At 39.8% G+C, this 18,095-nt stretch overlaps 1 long non-coding RNA gene across 1 annotated transcript in view; it reads left to right on the top strand.

Moving 5' to 3' along the window:
- The window catches only part of LOC148120129 (uncharacterized), a 29,324-nt gene extending 12,003 nt beyond the window's left edge, over positions 1–17,321 (top strand). Inside the window, exons 3-4 of the long non-coding RNA XR_015739385.1 lie at positions 13,286–13,434; positions 16,752–17,321. This is a non-coding gene — a long non-coding RNA (uncharacterized LOC148120129). The remainder of the gene's footprint in view (positions 1–13,285; positions 13,435–16,751) is intronic.
- Positions 17,322–18,095: the final 774 nt, after the last annotated feature.

Genomic DNA, 18,095 nt, shown 5'->3' with positions numbered 1-18,095 from the left:
AGAGATGGACAAGCGCCAATGCAAGAATTCCTCCAACAACCTGAAAGGCAACATGACATCACCAGAATCCAGGGATCACGAAACTAGAAGAATTGAACACTCTACTCCAGAAGAAATCGACTCTAAGGAGAACTTTATGAAAATAATAAAGGAACTTAAACAGGAGGTGAAAATCTGTCGTACAGAAATGGAAGAGAAGTATACCAAAAAGATTGAAGAAATGAGTAAAGAAATGGAAGAGAAGTATAACAAAAAGTTTGAAGAAATGAGTAAATCCGTAAATGAAACCCTGGGAAACCAAGAGAAAACAATCAAACAGGTAATGGAAACAGTTCAAGAATTGAAAACTGAAATAGAAGTAGTGAAGAAAACACAAACCGAAGGCTGGCTGGCTATGGAAAATCTAGGTAAACGAACAGAGACTTCAGAAACAAGCATAACCAATAGAATACAAGAGATAGAAGAATGAATCTCAAACTCTGAAGACACCATAGAGAAAATAAATGCTCTGACCAAAGAAAACAGCAAATCCAACAAATTCTCATCACAAAACATTCAGGAACACAAAAAAAAAAACAAATCTAAGAATAATAGGGGTAGAAGAAGGAGAAGAATTGCAGATCAAAGGCTCAGAAAATATATTCAACAAAATTATAGAAGAAAACTTCCCCAACCTAAAGAACGATATCCTATGAAAGTTCAAGAAGCATACAGAACACTGAATAGACTGGATCAAAAAAAAATCCCCTCGCCAAACAATAATCAAAACACAAAACATTCAAGTTAAAGAAAGAATATTAAGAGCTGCTAAGGAAAAAGGTCAAGTAACTTATAAAGGTAAACCTATCAAACTTACACCGGACTTCTCTATGGAAACAATGAAAGCCAGAAGGTCCTGGATAGAGGTACTGCAGAAACTAAGAGACCATGGATGCAGGCCCAGACTACTATACCCAGCCAAGCTATCGTTCACTATCAATGGAGAAAACAAAATATTCCAGGATAAAAAACAATTTTAAACACTACGTAGCCACAAATCCAGCCTTACAGAAAGTATTAGAAGGAAAATCACAACCCAGGGAATCCAACATGGCCAATACTGCGTAAAATAACTAAGACATCTAGCAACCCTACACAAGCACAACTCAAAGAAGGGAAACACACAGAACTACCCACCCCCCAAAAAAAGAGAATATCCGGAGTCAACAAGCACTGGTCATTAATATCACTTAATATCAATGGACTCAATTCACTTATAAAAAGGCACAGACTTAGTGATTGGATATGAAAAAAGGATCCAACATTCTGCTGTTTACAAGAAACACACCTCAACCACAAAGACAGACACCTACTCAGAGTAAAGGGTTGGGAAAAGGTTTTCCAAGCAAACGGACCTAAGAAACAAGTGGGTGTGGCCATTCTAATATCTAATAAAATTGACTTAAAACTAAAGTCAATCAGAAGAGATGGAGATGGATATTTCATACTCATAACAGGAACTCCTTCATAAGGAGGAAGTCTCAATCCTGAATATCTATGCCCCTAATATACAGGCACCCACTTATGTAAAAAGAAACACTTCTAGAACTCAAGGAAGTCATCAAAACGCACACACTAATAGTAGGAGACTTCAACACACCTCTCTCACCAATTGACAGGTCAATCAGACAGAAACCTAACAGAGAAATAAGAAAATTATTGGAGGTATTGAATCAAAAGTACTTAACAGACACCTATAGAACATTCCACCCAAATAGGAAAGAATATACCTTCTTCTCTGCAGCTCATGGAACCTTCTCGAAAATTGACCACATACTCGGTAACAAAGCAAACTTCCAAAGGTACAAAAAAATATTAGTAAACAGCTGTATCTTGTCAGATCACCATGGATTAAAGTTAGAATTCAACAACAATGCTACCCCCAGGAAGCCAACAAACTCATGGAAGCTGAACACTCAACTACTGAATCACCCCTGGGTCAAGGAAGAAATAAGAAAGAAATTAAAGTCTTCCTTGAATTTAATGAAAATAAAGACACAACATACTCAAACCTATGGGACACGATGAAAGCAGTGCTAAGAGGAAAGTTCATAGCAATAGGTGCCCAATTAAAGAAAATGGAGAAAGCACACATTGGAGACTTAACAGCACACCGGAAAGCTCTAGAAAAAAAGAAGCAGATTCACCCAGGAGGAGTAGAAGACTGGAAATAATGACACTGAGGGCTGAAATCAACAAAATAGAAACAGAGAAAACAATCCAAAGAATCAATGAAACAAAAAGCTGGTTCTTGGAGAAAATCAACAAGATTGACAAACCCCTATCCAAACTAATCAAACAGCAGAGAAAGAACATGCAAATTAATAAGATCAGAAATGAAAAGGGGGACATAACCACAGACACAGAGGAAATTCAAAGAATCATTAGATCTTACTACAAAAGCCTGTATGAGCCGGGCGGTGGTGGCGCACGCCTTTAATCCCAGCACTCGGGAGGCAGAGGCGGGCGGATCTTTGTGAGTTCGAGGCTAGCCTGGTCTACAAGAGCTAGTTCCAGGACAGGCACCAAAGCTACAGAGAAACCCTGTCTCGAAAAACCAAAAAAAAAAAAAAAAAAAAAAAAAAAGAACAAAAGCCTGTATGCCACAAAATTGGAAAATGTAAAAGAAATGGACATATTTTTAGATAAGTACCATATACCAAAGTTGAACCAAGAACAGGTGAACAATCTAAATAGACCTGTTAGTCGCGAAGAATTAGAAGCTGTTATCAAAAATGTCCCTACCAAAAAAAAGCCCAGGACCAAATGGTTTCAATGCAGAATTCTACCAGAACTTCCAGGAAGAGCTAAGACCTATATTCCTTAATGTATTTCACAATATAGAAGCTGAAGAGTCATTGCCAAACTCCTTTTATGAAGCTATAGTTACTGTGATACCAAAACCACACAAAGACACAACCAAGAAAGAGAATTTCAGGCCAATCTCACTCATGAACATCGACGCGAAAATTCTCAATAAAATCCTGGCAAACCGAATCCAAGAACACATTAGAAAAATTACCCATTATGATCAAGTAGGCTTCATCCCAGAGATTCAGGGCTGGTTCAACATATGCAAATCTATCAATGTAATCCATCATATAAATAAACTGGAAGGAAAAACCATATCATCATTTCATTGGATGCTGAAAAAGCATTTGACAAAATTAAACACCCCTTTATGATAAAGGTGTTGGAGCGATTGGGGATACAAGGATCATACCTAAATATAATAAAAGCTATCTACAGCAAGCCGACAGCTAACATCAAATTGAATGGAGAGAAACTCAAATCCTTTCCACTAAAATCAGGAACACGACAAGGCTGTCCACTCTCTCCATACCTCTTCAATATAGTGCTTGAAGTTCTAGCAATAGCAATAAGACAACATAAGGGGATCAAGGGGATTCAAATTGGAAAGGATGAAGTTAAACTCTCGTTATTTGCAGATGATATGATAGTGTACATAAGTGACCCCAAAAACTCTACCAAAGAACTTCTACATCTGATAAACACCTTTAGAAATGTGGCAGGGTACAAGGTCAACTCCAAAAAATCAGTTGCCCTCCTATACACAAAGGATAAAGAAGCAGAGAGGGAAATCAGAGAAACATCACCTTTCATGATAGCCACAAATAGCATAAAGTATCTGGAAGTAACTCTAAGCAAGGAAGTGAAAGACCTATTTGACAAGAACTTTAAGTCTTTGAAGAAAGAAATTGAGGAGGATACCAGAAAATGGAAAGATCTCCCTTGTTCTTGGATTGGGAGGATCAACATAGTAAAAATGGCAATTCTACCAAAAGCAATCTATAGATTCAATGCAATTCCCATCAAAAGCCCATCAAACTTCTTCACAGACCTTGAGAGAACAATAATAAACTTTATATGGAAAAACAAAAAACCCAGGATAGCCAAAACAATCTTATTCAATAAAGGAACTTCTGGAGGCATTACCATCCCTGACTTCAAACTCTATTACAGAGCTACAGTATTGAAAACAGCTTGGTATTGGCATAAGAACAGAGAAGTCGACCTATGGAATCGAATAGAAGACCCGGATATTAACCCACAAATCAATGAACTACTGATTTTCAACAATAGAGCTAAAGGTATCCAATGGAAGAAGGAAAGCATCTTTAACAAATGGTGCTGGCATACTGGATGTCAACCTGTAGAAGAATGAAAGTAGATCCATATCTATCACCATGCACAAAACTCAAGTCCAAATGGATTAAAGACCTCAACATTAATCTGACCGCTTTGAACCTGATAGAAGAGAAAGTGGGAAGTAGTCTACAAGACATAGGCACAGGAGACCTCTTCCTAAGCAGAACCCCAGTAGCACAGACAATAAGAGAATCAATGAATAAATGGGACCTCCTGAAACTGAGAAGCTTCTGTAAAGCAAAGGACACTGTCAGTAAGACAAAAAGGCTACCTTCTGACTGGGAGAAGATCTTCACAAACCCCTCATCAGACAAAGGTCTGATCTCCAAAATAAACAAAGAACTCAAGAAACTAGAGACGAAAACTCTAATTAACCCAATTAAAAAATGGGGTACTGAACTGAACAGAGAATTCTCAACAGATGAACTTCGAATAGCCAAAAGACACTTAAGGGTATGCTCAACCTCCTTAGCGATCAGGGAAATGCAAATCAAAACAACTTTGCCATACCATCTTACACCTGTCAGAATAGCTAAACTCAAAAACACCAATGACAGCCTATGCTGGAGAGGATGTGGAGTGAGGGGAACACTCATCCATTGCTGGTGGGAATGCAAACTTGTGCAGCCACTGTGGAAATCAGAGTGGCGGTTTCTCAGGAAACTGGGAGTCAACCTACCTCAGGACCCAGCAATTCCACTCTTGGGAATATTCCCAAGAGATGCCCTATCATACTACAAAAGCATTTGTTCAACTATGTTCATAGCAGCACTATTTGTAATAGCCAGAACCTGGAAACAACCTAGGTGCCCCTCAATAGAAGAATGGTTAAGGAAGGTGTGGAACATATACACATTGGAGTTTTTCTCAGCGGTAAAAAACAATGACATCTTGAATTTTCCATGCAAATGGATTGAAATAGAAAACACTTTACTGAGTGAGGTAACCTAGACCCAAAAAGAGGAATATGGTATGTACTCACTCATAAGTGGATTCTAGCCATAATTAAAGGTCTTTGAGCCAATTATTCGTGATCCTAGAGAAACTAAATAAGAAGGTGAACCTGAAGAAAATCATATAGTTATCCTCCTGGATACTGGAAGTACACAAGATTGCCAGGCAAACTTGGGTGCACAGGGGGTGGGGGTGGAAGTAAGGGGAGATGGTTAGAGAGAAGGGAGAGGGGGAGGATTGGGGATGGTGGGGGAATAGGAGAGGGGAGGGAGGAAGGATGGATATGGGAGCAGGGAGGTATATATCTCAACTAAGGGAGCCATTTTAGGGTTTGAAAGAGACTTGATTCTGGAGGGGTTCCCAAGCCCAAGGAGAGGTCCCCAGATTGTTCCTTGGGCAGCAGAGGAGAGGGTGCCTGAACTGGCCTTGGCCCATAACCATACTGATGAATATTTTGCTTATCACCATAGAACCTTCATCTGGCGATGGATGGAGATAGAGACAGAGACCCACATTGGAACACTGGACTTAACTCCCTAGGTCCAAATGAGAAGCAGAAGGAGGGAGAACGTGAGCAAGGAAGGCAGGATCAGAGGGAACCTTCATCCGATGATGGATGGAGATAGAGACGGAGACCCACATTGGAGCACTGGACTGAGCCCCCAAGGTCCAAATGAGGAGCAGAAGAAGGGAGAACATGAAAAAGGAAGTCAGGACTGTGAGGGTTGTGTTCATCCACTGATACAAGGGGACTGATCTAATGAGAGCTCACCAAGGCCAGCTGGACTGGGACTGAATGAGCATGTGATCAAACCGGATTCTCTGAATGTGACTAACATGGGGGCTGACTGAGAAGCCATTGACAATGGCACTGGGTCTTATTTCATCTGCATGTACTGGCTGTTTGGGATCCTAGTCTGTTTGGATGCTCACCTTCCTAGACCTGGAGGGAGTGGGGAGGAACTTGAACTTCCCACAGGGCAGGAAAAACTGACTGCTCTTAGGACTGAAGAGGGAGGAGGAGAGGGAGTGGGGGGAATGGGAGGGTATTGGGAGGAGGGGAAGAAGTGGAAATTTTTATAAGTAAATAAATAAGTAAATTTAAAAAATCATCAAAAAAAGAAAGTGGGAGGAGGGGAGGAAGTTGAAATTTTGATTGGTATTATTTACAAATAATAAAAAAATTGAAATCATCAAAAAACAAGAATGAAAGGGGATTTGATTGAATGACTTTCAGGTTGTGCTCTAGCTAATCAAACAATGACTGACTATGAATCAAAAGTCCTAGAATCAAGTAGTTGCTCACTCTACAAGGCTGACGTCTCAGCTGGCCTGCAGTATATGTTGGAATCTTAAGGAGATGGGCTCTAATGCCAATGAATGAATGGTTGTGCTAATAGGGCGAGAGCAAACAGAAAGGGTAAACACTTCCTTCCTCCATATACTCATATAGGCTTCCAATAGGAGTTCTAGATTACATCTGGATTAAAGATCTGAATTAAAGGTGTGACCTCCGTCCTCAAAGATCCATACTAGAAGTCAATCTTCCTACTTCAAATTAAGAAGAAATCTCTCATTGGTGTGCCTTTGATTTGGGGGTTTTAGTTAATACCAGATGTAGTAACGTTGACAACCGAGAAAAGGTATCACAGTTGTGTTCCCTTCTTCACTAATATTCATGAATTAATGTCTCCCTTTGAGAGTGAAAGGAAGGACTGGTAATAATCAATATGTACTTCTGAATCATCTAGAGATCTTGTGGTCATGATGACTTTTAGTGATCTCTTTATGACCATGGTTGGCTAAAGCAGGATGAAATACTAGTCTTTGGTTTCTTTGGTAGGAGGGGACCAGATAGAAACCCAGTTACAGAAAAATCTAGTTTATCTCTAGAATTAAATATTTGAGATTCAGATAACTATGTTATTCCTGCTAGAAACTGTGGTGGAAAAGGGTACAAGGGTCAAAAATGGGTACTCTTTAAAGAAAAGGGAAGAAAGCAAAAATACCATTCCTGGCAGGAAGAGGGGGGTGTCAGAAAGAGCCACGTGGATTTGGACTAGAACTCCAGATCACGTGTTACCTACTCCGTGCATCCTGTGAAAGGAAAGGGCTCCTAGATAGAATAGGAGGACCCAGGGAAGACTACTGTGGTGTCATCATTGTGAACAACAGTAGAAGCCTCTAGTTGCTTTCAAAATAAAAAGTGGTTTATTAGGATTTGAAGTTTTCATGGCAGTCAAAGGGGCAGGATTTGGACACAGCAACAACAGGAAACAAATCATACTCCAGAGCTAAACCATATTCTAGGCCTCACCACTGACACTAGCATGATGAGCGTGAGCACTGCGGTTTGTGTCACCAAGGACACCGACTTTACACGATCTGCCTGGTGCTGCTTTACAAGCTTTCAACTTCTATGTCTTTCAAAATGGGATACAGCCTTCCCCAAATCATCAAGTACAATAGATTCCTCCATTTCTTTACAACATAAGCTCTGGCATGCAGTTGATAGCTCAGGCTCGTATTTGGGACCTATCCTCTGTAGTAAGGGGTAGGGCTTCTGATGGGAAGTCCTCCACCAAGGCACTGGAAGGATGGTCATGTCTACCCTGCAGCCTCCAGAAGGGGCTTCAAGAAGTAAAACTGACCAACTGCTCTTAGTTTCCTTAGAACATTTTTATCAATTGCTTCATTTGTATCTATTGATGTAATCATGTGATTTTTCTATTTTATTCCATCCAAATGATAAGACACACGGGTAGATTTTGTAATTCCTAACATTGTTTTCTTGGGAGCACACAACTTGTTCCATTATATTTTAATATACGGGTGGGTTTACTTATAATATTAATATCTATGTAAATAAGTGAAAGTGGGCCTATAACTATTTGGCTTTCTTAATTTTGTAAACAAGCCTAACATAACCTCAAAAGAGCTGGTGCAGAGCCAGACATGATGGTATACCCCTTTAATCCCAGCACTTAGAAGAGAGGCAAGCAAATTGTTTCATTCTAGGTGAGCCTGGTCTACATAGTGAGTTCTAGGACAGCCAGGACCACACAGAGAAACCTCCACTTGAAAAACAAAAAGCACAGAATTGAGGTACTGTTTTCATTTATATTTGGGAACAGCTTTCATTGAAAAGCCATTGCTGAGTTGAACACAATGGTTCCAGCCTGTAACCCCAGCACATAGGAGGCATAGACAAGAGGATCACTGTAATGTTGAGTCCGACCTGATGTACATAGTGAGTCTTAGGCCAGTGAGAGCCACATAGCAGACTGTGTCTTATTTGAAAAGGACATTATTCCTTCTCTAGAACTAGTAGAATCTAGACTTTTCCTGTGAAGCAGTCTGAACCTAGAGATTTCAGTGTGATGAGGTCAATTTCTACCTCAGTTCCTTGTTTTATATGGCTTCACCTCAATACCTGACAGAAACAATTGGGAGTGGAACAGTTTATTAGGACTCAGTCCATCTTAGCAGAGTAGAGAGGTGGGGAAGCTCAGTCTGTGGAGGTGGGAGGCTGAGATTGTTTTCATGGCAGCATACCAGAAAGCTGCCCATAGGCTCAAGGAGCTAGTCCAGAAGTAGGCCTAGACTAGGCTTTACTGCACAGAGGCACAGCTGTAGTGACCTCCTAGGAAAGCCCCTCCTAAGAGTCCCCAACCTTCAGAGGTAGCAACAACAGCTGGAAGACAACTGTTCAAAATGAGAGCCAGCCCTGGGGAGAAGTTTCTGAGATGCTCTAAAGCAGAGCCTAAATGGAGGAAGTAGCCCTCTGGGGAGAGAGGTACTGGGGATTATCTTGTCCTGCCTAAATGGAGGAATTAGCTCTCTGGAGAGAGAGGTACTGGGGATTATCTTGTCCTGCCTGACTCCTTCCCCTCTCTATGTCTCTGCTTCCTGTCAGCCATGAGGAGCACTGATCCCACTCATCTTATATTGCTACTCTGGTGTCCCAACCAAGTCAATGGTCTTGAGCATCCACAGATTGAACTCAAGGGAAGTGCACAGCAGGACAAACCCTTCTCTTCTTAAGTCAATTGTTCTCAAACTTCCTAACACTATACCCCTTTAAGACAGTTCCTCATGTCATGGTGACCCCATAACCATAAAATTATTTCCTTGCTACTTCATATGTATAATTTTAATTCTGTTATGAATTGTAATATAAATAACTGTTAGGCAAGATATGTGATATACGACCTCTGTGAAAATGTCCTTTCACTGACCCAAAAGGTATGTGCCCCACTAATTAAAAACCACTACCTAAGGCATGCTTTCTGGATTTGCATTAACAATATTATAAAATAGGATGAAATATTTTAGAGAAAATTCAAGTCAGGCAATTTACTATAGTAAACTAGTGTGTCGTTTTACATCTTAAGTCTTTATAGACAAGCTTAAATAGCTAATATAAAGTTTACACACAGTAATACCATCTGCTACCTGAAAGCTAATGTACATTTTGCTACATGATGTAGTTCATAGGAAAGAGGAGATAGAGTTAAGTATTTGTTATGAGTACATATTAAAGTCATCTTTTAACTTTATTTGAAAATGCCAGATCAGTGAGATCAGAGTCAATCAGTTACCCAGGCAAAATGTCACATCCATGACAAGAACAACCTTGGATGGCAAACATAGTTCACAGCTTTCTATGAACAAACCCACTTCCCTATAGCACTCATTCCAAAAGCAATTGTCAGATATCCATGCTTGAGTAGTTGTGAAAATACTAATACCAATTTCACACATCAGAGGAAGCACTTTGCTCACCTTCATAAAGACTTGGATGACTTAGATGCAAGAGTACAGCAAGATGCAGAACAATGGATTCGACTTAACGTTGTATGGCAAATGACACTGTAAATATTTACTCAAGATCTTCCTTACCCATCTAGATAACAGCTGAATGGCAGTACAACCCTTTCAGTTCACAAAGCCTAAACCAACAACTTCCCAGCATTCCCCGGTAAGTCCTGTTTGAAACAGGTCAGCCTCCTCTTGAATGCGGATTCTGATTTAATCAAGGATGCATCAAAGATATTGGTGTGTATCCTAACATATTTCTGCATACATAATCTTACATAATTTTACTGACACAATACTAATTTCATTAGATATACCACAGAGATTGTTTATATTTTGCATTGTCTCCGATACTATATGCCTGTTATGCCTAAGAACTAAAAACGTTAATTTTGTGATACTATTATCACTTGAGCCCCTGAGAACAAGGAATTTAATCTTCAAAGCCAAAGCCATGGTTTTGAACCCCAATTGTCAATATGAACACATGACATATTTTATCTTCTTTATGTATAGAATATCCTCAAATGTAAAAACATTATAGGCCTTTAATATTACCAACAAACAAATGTCACGTATCAGTTAAAGGTTTAAATATTTAAATGTATTTCACACTTTGTCTTTTGAATTTTGAATATGTTCACCATCTGCAATTACAGGGACTTCTCATAAAACAACAGAACACCTAACCTGTACCGTTGTTGGGGGAATGGACTTGAATTATACCAGCAGTGTGATCCCTGTCACACACTCCGCTGCCAGTGCTCAGGACATATGATGGACATGGTAGACTTCATCATGAACATGCAGTCACAAAACCCAAACCACAAAGAACTACGTACTAAACAGAGTTCTCCAATACCACAGATAAAGATAAGAGGGAAATATGTGAGCTCTGTGGATTATGACATCAAAAACAACCTTCAAGATTAAGAAAGTGATAAGGGATGTATAATTGGGAGGCAATAAAGACAGATAAGAGATTAATATAAGATTCAGTGTAGCTGTTGCTACTGGTGGGAGAGAGAACATTGCCCTTGAATGGGATGTCTGAGGGGCTTCTGAGGGACCTGAGAGTTCTCTGTTCAATCTTCCTGTTGATTGTGAGACATTCATTTATCATGAGTCACTAAACCCGGTATTTGCTTTGCGTATTTTAGCTGTTTACTTTTAAAATGCAGTAAGGATTGGGGTGATATGCCTCAGTGTGGAAAGACACTGACTGTAGAAGTCCTGTGAGTTCAATCCCTGGAAATCACCTAAAAGCCCAGAACAGTGGCACACATCTGGGATTCCTTCATGCCCTCGCAGAAAAATGCAGGGCAGACACTGGAAACTTCTTGAAAGCTGGAGGGCAGCTGTACAGGAGTACACAGCACATCCCAGAAATAAGAGAGACCCGTCTCGACACGGTCGAAGGAGAGAGCCAATTCTTTTTGTTGTTGTTGTTTTGTTTTGTTTTGTTTTTGTTTTTTGTTTTTTATTTTTTATTTATTTTTTTAAATTTATTTATTTATTTGTTTATAAAATTTCCACTTCCTCCCCTCCTCCCCATACCCTCCCATTCCCCCCACTCCCTCTCCTCCTCCCCGTCACTCCCTCTCCTCCTCCCTCTCCAGTCCTAAGAGCAGTCAGGGTTTCCTGCCCTGTGGGAAGTTCAGTTCCTCCCCTCTCCCTCCAGGTCTAGGAAGGTGAGCATCCAAACAGACTAGGATCCCAAAAAGCCAGTACATGCAGACAAAACGAGAGAGCCAATTCTTAAAGATGTCCTCTGGCATCCATGGTTAGGGTTCTATTGCTTCAACGAAACACCATGACTAAAAGCAAATTAAGGAGGAAAAGGTTTATTTGGTTTCCATTTCCATGTCATTGTTCCTCACTGAAGGAAGTCAGAACAGGAACTCAAACAGGGCAGGAACCTGAGTCAGGAGCTGATGCAGTGATCATAAAGGGGCACTGATTACTGGCTCACTCCCCACAGCTTGCTCAGCCTGCTCTCTTATAGGACCCAGGGACATATGGGCAGGGGTCTCCCATATCAACCAATAATTAGAATAATGCCCTAAAGACTTGCCTATATCCTAATCTTATAGAGATATTTTTTTCAGTTTAAGCTCCCTTCACTCTGATGACTCTAGATTGTGTCAAGTTGACATAAAATTAGCCAGCACAAGTAACACACACACACACACACACACATACACACACAGATTACCCCAACACATACGATATTCTAACTTGCTTTAATGTTGCTGTGATTAAACACTCTGGTTCAAAGCAAAGTAGAGAAGAAAGGATTTATTTCATCTTACAGTTCTCATGTCAATATCCCCAAGGACAGGATCTCAAGGCAGGAACTGAAACAGAGCCCATGGAGGAGTGCTACTTAGTGACTGGCGCTCTTGTTCTTATTCAGCTACCTTTTTTATACAGCCAATGCAGGCTTACCTGCCTAGGGATGGCACACCACAGTGGGCGGGGCCCTTCTATATAAATTCTTAGTTAAGAAAATTCCCCATATACATATCTACAAGCCAATATGATGGATGTAATTCTTCAGCAAAAGTTCCTCTGCCCAGCTTGGCAAGTTGACAAAGGAGGTGATCCACACACCCACAAATAAATATTAAAATACACAGGCTCTTTTGTTGTCTGCAACCCTCCAATTAGACTAAGTTGGCTCACCACTGAGCCCCAGGGATGGTCTTGTCCCTCCCTTTCCAATTACCAGCATATACCGCATACATAGGTTTTCCCCACATAGGTTCTGGTTGATCAAATTCAGGGTCTTGTGCTTACAGAGCAAGCACTTCTTGACTGAGCATCTCCCGAGCCCTAACTCAACATATCTTTAATTTTCCTTTCCCCTGCCTACTTTGGATTTTTTTCTTTTTAAACTTACACAGAGTCAAATTCACTTTTTTCATTTTATACTTCTGAGTTTGAACATAGATGTAGTATTGTATAACTATGACCATAACCAAGAGAAAAGACACCTCTGTTCTCCCAGAATTCTCTACGATACTATAATATATATATAGTATCCCACCTGTATATATATATATATATATATACATATATATATATATATATACAACCTCCCATCACCCTGCCACTTAGAATTTTGCCTTTTCTGGAATGTTAGAGGATGAAATAATACAATGGATAGCCTTTTGAATCTTCCTTGTTTCACTAGCAATAATGCATTTTGTGTAATGACATGTATCAATAATCCATTCTTGTTCATCACTGCATACTAATTTATTTCTTCTCTGTTTACTATTTCTCGTTTGGCTTCTTTCAGGTTTGGTGAAATTGATATGGAAACTGCCTACATCGAGAGGAGAAAGGAGAGAACAGAGATAAGAGATCAGACACCCAACCCCAGAAAGGGAGAGAGAGTGATGGAGAAGGATGTATCCTAATGATGTTCCAGTTCCCTCAACCCCAGAGGTTCTGGTGTAGTGTTCTGTGTATATAACTTAGGGATTGTTTTTGAACATATTCTCCAAGTGTGTTTCTGCTCTTTGCAAACATAACTGTCCTCCAATCTCTTGAATACTGAACACAAACTTTATTTTTTTTCTGTAGAATTGTAGGAAAAATTATAGGAAGACTGCCTTGATTTGTATAAATTCCCCCTGATCGTCATCCCATCTGCAATAAATGTTAATTGGTTTTAGTATGGAGTACATAACATAGGAATATTTTATGATTAAATGAACAGGTTTTTTGTTTGACTATGTATGGTTCTACAGTGATAGTTCCTTTCTTGTACATCACCAGGTTTCCTGAAGTTAATTGTCTGATTTCCCCCATTTCTTTGTTTATTCACCTGTTAGTTCATCAGCAAACCTTTCTACAGATCTTAACCATTCTCTCCTTCTTTCCTGCAGCCTTCATCCCAGTCCTTTCAGTCCTGGTTGCAGGTGTCTTCTGAACTATTCTAACAACTACATTCCCAATGCCGTTGGTTGTATGCTCTCCACTGCAACCTGTACCTCCTCTTGCTCTGTGCCCTCATGCCACTGGGGCACATCTTTTACTAGGTCCCACCAGAAAGATGCAGGGCAGGTAAATTTTTGAAAAATGGTTATTGTAATCCATTTTGTTCATTCTTGGTAGCTTGGAAATACTTCCTGCCCCTTGATGTCATTACAACCTTTTTGTCTAAATTTCAGCACAAATCACAAAAAATCAGGAGCTGCTGTAATAAAGACTAGCTTTGTCTTTAGGGGTCTAAAATTTCATAATGACAACCCTGGTGTGATCTTTTCGCCACATCGCTTGATGCTCAGTGAACTCTACCTACACTTGAAATCTTATACCATGGCACCCTACATTTCTTCTCTGATACCTTCTGTCCCTTCACTTTCTCTGTGCATGCTCATGTCAGTGACTATTTGATTGATATCTTGGATTGATATGTGTATTTTTCTCTCTTGTTGTCTATATCTTTGCCTTTTTGTCCACCTCTCAATTTAGAGTTAATGGCATCATCTTTCTTGCTGTTTATGAATACCCTCCCCTTTATATAACATCTCAGATATGATCTTTTCTAATTCAAAAAATTCTCCTGCTATATTCTCTAGGCATCTTCTGGGAAGTTTGTCCTTGATTTCAAGGTTTTCTGTTTTAAATGCTGGAAGATTTTCTCAGTTTTGTACATCCCATGAGTCTGTATTTCATAATGAGACACTAAAAACCAGGAGAGGGTTAAACTGTCAAGTGCATGGTCAGGAATTGTCTAATGGTTGAGACTTCTGTATAGTGGGTTGGTGTGAGACAATTCTATATTCTGTCAATTATGTTTTAAATAAACGCTGATTGGCCAGTAGCCAGGTAGGAAGTATAGGTGGGACAACCAGACAGGAAGTAGAGTCGGGGAAATGAGAACAGGAGTATTCTGGAAAGAAGGAAGTTCTTCCCGCAGTCCTGCCCGGATCACCAAAGAAGCAGGATGTGACCTGCCCCACTGAAAAAGGTACTGAGTTATGTGGCTAACATAGATAAGAATAATGGGTTAATATAAGTTACAAGAGTAATAAGACACCTGAGCTAATGGGCCAATCAGTTTATAACTTAAGGAGATTTCTGTGTGATTTTCTTTGAGACTTGCCCATTGTGGGAACTGGGCAGAACAGAAACCCCAACAAGCAGGCCCACATGCTACAGTGGCTTGATGGAGCAATATGTTTTGGGGTTTATAAATCCCTCTTGAGTCTATACAAGAATAGTTTTTCACACAAAATTTTAGAAGTGAATATTTTACATGCTCCATATTTCATTTACACAACTATAAGGAGAAAATATGTAGGAAGTTTACATGGAAAATACTGGAAACTTCAACAATAACACATATCGTGATAATCAGCTTAATTATAACAAAACGAGAGAAAATTCAATTTCCCATAATGGATAAAGTTTATAACTTAATCAAACAAACAATTAACTCTAGCAAATAGAATTTTCTACGGTATACAAAGGTTCAGGATTATGTCTTATGATAACTATTGTATTTCAGAGCTTTCACATCCTGGAGACTGTCTGCACTTAGAAAGCAAATATTTAAGAGGTGGTATAATTCTGCTTTTCGCAGTCAGAGCAGGTGTAAACTCAAAGAACCACCAGAGACAAAACGAGGACTTTGCCCTTTGCTTCAGAATCTTAATCATTGTACTCTTGATACCATGCAGTGTAAAGTGCTCTGATGATTCATCTCTTGCTGATAAGAGGAAAATAACACTACACTGAATCTGAGACATTTATTCTAATTAAGCTCTAATTTCTCATCAAGTACAGTTTTGCCTTGTATACTATTACCACTTTGTTATTTTAACCACATATAAATGAAATTGTTTTCAAGGTAATAAATTTTCACAGATTAATCATCTTTTGAAAATATTCAGTCATCTGCTTCATGTGGGGACACAGAAAGTGGGGACAAGAGGTGACAACTTTAGCCGCCATCTTTCTTGAGAAAACAAAAGGATAGCAGTAGGAAGGGTCTCACTGTTCAGTGAGTTGTCTTTCCATGAAAGACATCCCCTGATTTCCAGGAAGTAACTCATTCCCATGTGCCTTTAAATTTTGTTTCACATCATCTTTGTGGAGTTTTGGGAGAAAGCAATCATAGCAAAGTTGTTCCCTGTAAGGCGTATTCCAATGGAAGTTGTGAGGAGAGCCTTTGCGTATGAGAAGGGCCTTCACTGGGTTATTTGGGTAAAATATAAGAACAGCTTTTATTTTATTCATTTATTTTTGCTTCACTGCTCACACTGCCAAGAAAACAGAAGTATCAGCTGTTGAATTGTTCCTCTTACTGTCTATGGCAGAGTCCTGTCTCAATGTACACTCCTTTCTTCTCTCAGGGGTCTGTTTCAGAGTGCCTTGCTATTTGTGGTAGGTAATCATCTTCAGCTTATGTGGATTGAGATGTGCCTAGACTAGCAAATCACTCCTCTATGTATGTCTGTGAAAGTATTCTCTCGAGGTGACCAAATAAAGGAGACTCTCCCTGAATGTGGGCCATGCTGTCCCATAGGCTGGGGGTATGGGTGGAGTAGAATAGGAAATGGGAAAGCAACTAGGGTGTGGCTCTCTGTACATACATTCTTTCTGTCACGAGGTGAGCTGCTTTGCTCCACCACATGCTGTTGCTGTCTTCGCGTTCTGCCTGACCACTGTCCCACAGCACTGGGGCATGCCAGCCATCCACCGGAAGTCCTGAAACTCTTACTCAAGCATCATTCTTTCCTCTCTTCATGTAGGTTTTCTCAGGTGCTTGTCAAAGGATGAAAAGCTAGCACACCATCTGCCTGAAAAACAGAACCTCCAAGCTCACCATCAGGATGGCAGTTCCCAGCCTCTGTTGCAGCTACATGTTGCCATATGTGTTCCAGTCTCTGAAAAAATGCTCACATGTGGTATATGAATCTTCTGGAAGGTCTCCTTGAGATGCAAACAGCTTGCTTTCTTCTCTTCCTTTGTCCTCCTTCCTTACAACCAAGTAAATTTAAGTTGATTAACAGCCATCTTGCACGTGGCTGTTATATGAAGACAAGTGTCATATTCTAAGACTGTGATTCTGACATCTTGAAGAAGGTAAAATGATGGCATCTTCTTAAAAAAGAAGGGTTTTTTGTAACATTGTAACATTGTGACAGGATACTGTCATCTACAAAGCTCACAACAAAGGAATATGCAATAAAATTTAGCAAAAAAAGTGGAAGAAAACCACAAAAATGTTGGGCCACACTCATACCTAACTTGGGCCACATATGACCTGCAGCCTGTGGATTGGATAACTCTGCTTTAGATTCATCAACACCAACCCCTGAGTGTCTTGTGAAGTGTAGGATGTATTTAGATTCAACAACCCTAAGCTGCATTTATAAGCTGTATCCAGATTTACTGTACTTCTCCATTCACTGACTTTGATTTGTCTTGTGAAGTATAGGTTTTTTCTCAAATATCCATGAACAAATCTCCCTGTTTCATTTTTCTCAGTGGTGGTCATTTTGCTCAGAGATACACGCACTCTCTTCATCCCTCTTCGTAGTTGATACCAATGCCTCTAACCTTAATTTTTCTTGGGAGTTACAATTTCCTATTGAAACTTTAACAAATTACTGCCAATTTAATTGATTAAAACAGTATGGATTAAGGACTGTAGGATCCTGGTGGTCAGAATCTAAAACAGGTAAACTGGTTTTCACTCCCTGTTGGGCTCTAGGGCAGTGGTTCTCAACCTTCCTAATGCTGTGACCCTTTAAACAGTTCCTCATGTTGTGGTGACCCCATCCATAAAATTATTCTTTTGCTACTCCATAGCTGTAATTTTGACGCTGTTATAAACCATAGTGTAAGTATCTGGTAGGCAAGAGATCTGGAATGCAATGCCTATGAAAGGTTTGTTTGACCCTAAAGGGGTCTTGAACCACACACAGGTTGAGTCCAAGGAGTCACATGAGAATTCTGAGTGCTTGTGAGAAAACTCCAAGAAAACAAGGCAAGAGTTTCTTCGAAACACAAAATTGTTCTTGGAATGTGGTTCCATGCCTCCCAGGTGTAGCAGATAGGAGTGAGTTTACTTCAGCTGCTTTTATTCGTGT

This window comes from Myodes glareolus, chromosome 12, assembly GCF_982192425.1.
Source record: "Myodes glareolus chromosome 12, mMyoGla1.1, whole genome shotgun sequence".
Lineage (NCBI taxonomy): Eukaryota > Metazoa > Chordata > Mammalia > Rodentia > Cricetidae > Myodes > Myodes glareolus.
This window is presented reverse-complemented; position numbering and strand designations above follow the sequence as displayed.